The sequence below is a fragment of the Ornithodoros turicata genome, chromosome 3 (assembly GCF_037126465.1).
Source record: "Ornithodoros turicata isolate Travis chromosome 3, ASM3712646v1, whole genome shotgun sequence".
NCBI lineage: Eukaryota > Metazoa > Arthropoda > Arachnida > Ixodida > Argasidae > Ornithodoros > Ornithodoros turicata.
In genome coordinates, this window is record NC_088203.1 from 43,088,314 (window position 1) to 43,094,423 (window position 6,110).

Sequence of the window (6,110 nt, forward strand, 5' to 3'; positions counted from 1 at the left end):
CGCACATAGGAATAATTTGAAGTACTTTACTTGTTGACATTAATATTTGCACCAGGTCACAACATTGTTGATCGATGGAAAATGTAAATAAATATATTTATTTGCTTGCCAAACAATGCACAAATGTCTTCTTTTCTAGTGAGATATTCCCTGTTCACCAGACATAAATGCGGAAAAGTTAAAGGGGCACAATGATGGTAGAGTCTAGCGTTGCTTTTTGCCACTTCACATATATTCACTGTTATTCGTGTGCACGTGTATAAATAGGAAGGTAGAGCATGCGCATAAAAAATTTCGTATGCAGCCACACATATGGTTCAGAAGATTAATTAGATGATGTCCAAGCATATATAATTGTGCTTCATGCGCAATGGGTATGCTAACGGATTGCTTCCATGAATCCTTTTTATTTATTTTTTATAAATTCTTTTTATCAATGTTATTTTTATTTTATATAAATTTCATATTACATATTGTATACTTATATTTTTATAAATTCAAAACTCAAGTTACACGGCCCCTGTAAGAGGCCATCGAGAATGCTGCAGACAAGGTTGCAACTTACATATTGCTTATCATGTCCTACATACAAAGTGATTTGTACAATAATAACAAGGACGACAAGTCACATAATTGCCTCACACTTTTACACCCCATGGGCTGAGTTGTGAATTGAAAGAGCACTCTACAGAAGGATAAGGTGCACCTGATTTCTAGGATCTATGCTATGCCCTAACTCTTCAGACACCACATTTGTAAAAACACCATTTCTAAGTGGCAATATGTGCACTGGTACTTCTTTTGCGTCTGCATAGTGTGCAACCACATGGCTACTGGAGCTTTCGTGTGCATGTTTTTGTGCGACGGTGCTCATTACAAACAATATCCAGATGTTAGACATAAAATGCAGTAGTTTGTAGCGTGCCACACAACGCAGCGTGGGGGTGTGATTCAAAGAAAGCTTCTGGAAAACGCACAGAATCCCACAAAAAGTTTAAAATGTGATTTGTATTTCGTTTTACGTCTCTCGTCGTTACATACCATCGTCGACGCTGTTGCACATTGATAAATCGTATGTAAAACTTGTCCCATAGCAGTACGCGGTTTCTCAAATACATAGCACAATTTTTTCCTGCAGGAATAAAACGCTGTCGGCATTTTCTTGCTAACACGGCTGTCGAAACGTCGGTCTCTACAATGGGCAAGTGCTGTAACGGGGTTAACGCAGACGCGACTTGATACAAGTTGTACGTGCTCACAAAACACAAACGACGAATTCCAGTCACAACATCGCACAGAGGTTGGTTCGCGAATGAGTTCGCAGCTACCGCACTGTTTACTTATCGCGGAACGGTGGAACCCGGCTGTCCGCCATCTTCAAGCACAGATACGTGAAGCCGCGAGAAGCCGTAGCTGAAATCCACTGACAAGTACGAAGGCGCGTACACGTCACAATGCCCGTTCGGGCGCATCTACGTCATAAAAATGGCTGCGCCCATGTGTGTTTCGGAATGAATTATCTATTTTTTTTACATGGTACTGTACCGAACTGAGGGAATGAAGGTGCATTTTGGGGAGAGCTGGATGTGGGCTTTCAGAATATCACAACCGTTTCGACTATTTGGGATATCGGCATAGCTGACCTTTAAAGTATAACTACTGCATACCAGTGTGGTGCTTGGACCTCAGCTGTGCGGATAAGAATAACTTACTACATCCAGCTCCAAAAAGTTCCTATTTTATTGCAGTTCTGAGTTGGCTCACAACTAATTCTCCCAAAAAGAAAATGCAGGGGAACCATCCACTTGACTACAAAGTAACTAGCTCTGGGAACTACACAAGATGATAAATGTATTAAGTACATTGACATGCTTTGGCTGCCCCTCACTTTGACTAGAGGCGTATACGCCCTGGAATATCTGCAAAAGTAAGGAAGTCAAACAGGTAAGCAGGTGATTACAAATGCACACTTTTCTTCTTCTTCAGTACCAATTTCTCCAATGCGACAGCTAGCCTCGCTTTGCCTTGTGTCAGTATGGTCTGGCCATTTTCAATATCCTGAAAGTTCTTTGACTTCACGCCATGTTCAATGAGCAACTCAGCATTGGTTAGCATTTTTTTAGCACAGAGCACCTCATTCTGCAGGTCATCTTGCTCATCACTGCTTGGCCCTGCCTGGGCAATGTCAGCACGTAGTCGTTTTTTCGCCAGCTCCTCTTCTGCTGCAACACGCTCCCCGTACACCTTGCACGAGTCTCTCACTGCCTTAATCACTGCTGGTGTGACTTTAAAACGGCTGGGGTCACATCCAAACCCAGGGGCGCCGGAACAGGAGGAGCAGGGGGAGCGACGGCTCCCCCTCATTTACGAATGGGGGAGCATGGCTCCCCCAGTGTCAGCCCAGAGGCGTAATCTTCTACGGTCTAACGGAATGGCCCGTGCATGTGTTCTTTCGGCGGCCATAAATTTAGAGAGCAATAAACAGAGATCCTACCACTGTCACAGTGTGCGGAGACAGTTTGAGAAGAGCTACATACCAATGGTGTCAGGTTCACAGGGTTCTGGAGTTGAGCATGGCAAGGTTTGTGGTACGAGGTGGACTGTCGAAGTTTCGAAGTGCAATAAATCAGTCAGAAAGTGTGTAACGGGGGGCGCGAGCATTACCAGACTCAATCCACGGGGTGGGGTGGGGGGACAGAGGCGCAAACGGGAATCGCGAAAGGCACGCAAGACACCAGACATCTGGGGGAAATAAGGATACAAAGAAACCGCCCGGTTGAAGACAGAGGGTTGTTATAATGGCGGTTTGCGAGGCGCAGCCACAGATTTCAGTCGGTTGTGGCCAGGGTGCCCACCTCGAGCTGGCGTGTAAGACCTGTAGTACTACAAGTGCGATGAACTGAGACGAAACGTCGCACCGGTGTTGTGTTCATGTGTCGGCAGTGGCAGCGTCGAGGGAGCGCCATCAAGTCCTCGACTGCAGCAGCATTACAGAATTATTAAATGCCATAGACATCGGAGTGATTCGACTAAGTCAACAGTGCTCTTCAGAGTTATCCTTAAGGCTGCACAGGTTTGCCTGCTGAGAAAGCAAGCTTGCTGCTGTTGGTTCAGCGTTTTCCTGTAATTGCACCAGTCTTCCAGCCATGTGATGCTCTCTTTGATGACCTGAATAAGTATTCAGTTTGCTGTAAGCAAATGCATTGAAACTGCAACACTGAGTGTCCGCTGCGTTTTCAAAACGTACATTGAGCTGTCCCTGCCCAGCCTTAGCAACATCTTCCGGTCGCTGTAGGTTCAAGCAGTCATACAGGGTATTGAGCCTCCGCGTGAAAGACACTGTCCCTTCACAGTCATGCAGCTTGGTACACTCTTGTCGAGTGCTGTAGAACTCCATGGATGTAGCAACCGATTCACTGGAAAGCTTAAAAAGAAAACGAATTAACGAATTTGTATTCTTCCTTGAAGTGAAACCCATTTCAACGTAATGACGCCCTATGCTGACACCATACAAATATTAAACGTTTAGCAGCAAGTATGAATGGCTGAGACTCTAAGAAAAGAAAACGTTCTTCTTTTACGTTCATTTTTTGGAACGCATTTGGGAACACGTGCGCCTTCGTAAGTTTTGCCACTGAGCGGAGACCAGCTGGCTGCTCTTCGTACTCGAGTAGGGCGTGGTAATGACTGTGATACACTTCTTTTCCACCAGGAAGCTAGAATTGCAGATAAAGTAGCAGTTGGAATTGGTGTTATGTAGCTATATGTAACGCATGAACTTACAATGAATTTTCCAACTTTCAGCAGGTTATTCCGAATGCACTTAAAGATGTGTGGAACATCCATGATGCAGAAAATTCGCCTGTCTGGAATACTGGGATGCTCAAATGATGTACTGGGGTCACCTTCTCCTGACATCCCTGAAGAAAAAGACAGTTTCAGTGCAACATCATCTTCAGCAAGGCGTTCAGGATGAGTCTCTGGTGCAGTAATGTCCAAAGTATTAAACAATGAATGTAAAACAATAGCCTGAAAATACAGGAGTTACTTAATAAAAATCCCATAGCAAGTTCCTTCCCTGCTTCTATGCACAACAACTTTTAAAATGAGAGTAAAGTTGAGTGTTATGTATACCAAGATTCCTTAGTGCAGCCTGGTTTGTAGTCGAATTGTCGCATGTGATGCTCTCTACCAGGACTGACGCATTCGAAAGGTGGACGATGCAGAATGAGTTTTGCGAGAACATGGCAAGGTGTCGCAGTACAGAAGAAGGTATCGCAGTACAGAAGGTACCAATGGTTTGGGACCAGGTGGTGGTGGTGGTGGTGGTGATAGGGCTTGCCGTTGTCGGCCTCACGTATGTGGGCAACGTCACGACTGGGGTTTGGGACCATCCACCAAGGAACGGTCTGAATAGGAAAACCAATACGTGGTCTGCATCTTTAACTTCATCTTTGGGGGTCGTTTGGTCACCGTGATCCACCTTGCCAAGTAGAACCATGTCCGACTGCCGCAGATGTAGCCCTTTTCTCACGCTCATCTCGTCGAACATAAGAACTCCTGAAATTGTATCAGTGTTGGTTAGATACGCTCACTCTGGATGGCGACAGGTGAACTACACAAAGCTCGAAATATGTCGGCACATACCTTTACGCTCCCTTTCCGACGTATCCTATCGAGATTAGGACTGAACCCAAAGTTCGCATCCAGTTTCCCAATGTATGTGCATAGTGTCCGTGGATCCGGGAGAGGCAGGTAATCATTTTCCATGAGGAAGGTGTACACGGCTGTGGACTTTATTTTCAGGAGCCGTGCATCGTATATCCACTCCAAGCTGTATCTGTAGCAGAAATTAGTACAGAGATTATTAGTCACAAAGCCATGTTTTACTATTGTAAGAGTGCATTATCACTGGTCAACTGTGATTTCAGTCACGTTTTAGTGCACACTTGGGGAATCTGAACCATACCTCATTCCTTTCGAGGACTTTGCAGCAACCCTCTTGAGACATTGGTCCAGTATCAGTTTCTGGCGCTCTGGCAGCATCTTCTGCTTCGAGGGTTTCTTTCTGTTTACATGGGACGTAGGGCACTGTGCTGTCATCTGAGCAAGCTTCCGCTGGAGACTGCGTAGTGCATTTTGTGCATGCCAGAGCTTGCATTTTGTCCTTTGCAACTCAGCTTTTGTGGCGTCTACTTCTTCTGTTTGGCAGGACTTCTCAGCCACTGAAGACGGAGTTCTGTCAGCGTTGTACGCGGGGTCCTCGTTCTCCTTTTCGTCGCCATCATCACCTAGAGGACACACGTTCTCATTCACATGCAGCCTCAGAACTTTGCGTAGGGGCGGAGATTTCGAGCATTGGTCCTCCTGGGTGGGGGTGGTTGTAGGCAGTTTCTGCTTTGTCCCACGTCTTTCCCCGTTGGGCGAGCGCTCCAGCACGCGCGCCTGACGCACGCGGCTCCGTGGCTTCGGCTTCGTCAAGTACGACGGGCAATTCGGAAAGTTCCGTGGAACGGCCCCGGGACGCAGTTTTGGCACGACGCGGTCGTGGGACACCACCTGGGAGTTTATGACGAAGTCGTCCGTCCTGATAACGTCCGTCGGGTCAAAGTGCAGGGCGCACACCCTTGTATGCGGCGGGTCAAACCTGAAGGTTGCAGTCTCCACACGTGGGATCGCACGTTTCCATCTTTCGCGCTCAGCTGGGTCCGCCGGGAAGCTAAAAAGCGACGCTTTAACCTTGCAGGTGCGCTTTCCTATATCACAACCGATGACACAACATGTCATCGGCATTCTCGCACGAACACACAATAACGCAAGTGAACTGTCGATGCTGTCAAACAGATGTTCCGCTTGTCAACTGAACACGTGTAACGCTATGGCCGCGTCGTCTGCAAGACGAGGAAGACTCCCTCAGATCGACACGGCCGCCCCCTTGCGACGGCTCCAGACCCTACGGAAACTGTTCTATTGTACTCCGGCGGAGTTTCCAGACCAGAAAGAGTATTGAAAGACCGTGTTGATAGTGATGCACAGTAATGCATTTAACACATTGAGAAGAAATACGTTATTTCCTATTGTTTTTTAGACAGCAGTATAGCCAGTGATGC

The 6,110-nt window shown here is 46.5% G+C and overlaps 1 long non-coding RNA gene across 4 annotated transcripts in view; it reads left to right on the plus strand.

Annotated features, from left to right (window-relative positions):
- The window catches only part of LOC135388446 (uncharacterized), an 88,952-nt gene extending 84,903 nt beyond the window's left edge, over window positions 1–4,049 (plus strand). For 3 of the 4 annotated variants that reach the window (XR_010421377.1, XR_010421381.1, XR_010421380.1), the window contains one exon: window positions 3,805–4,049. This is a non-coding gene — a long non-coding RNA (uncharacterized LOC135388446). The remainder of the gene's footprint in view (window positions 1–3,804) is intronic. The other variant, XR_010421379.1, reaches the window with a different exon arrangement.
- Window positions 4,050–6,110: the final 2,061 nt, after the last annotated feature.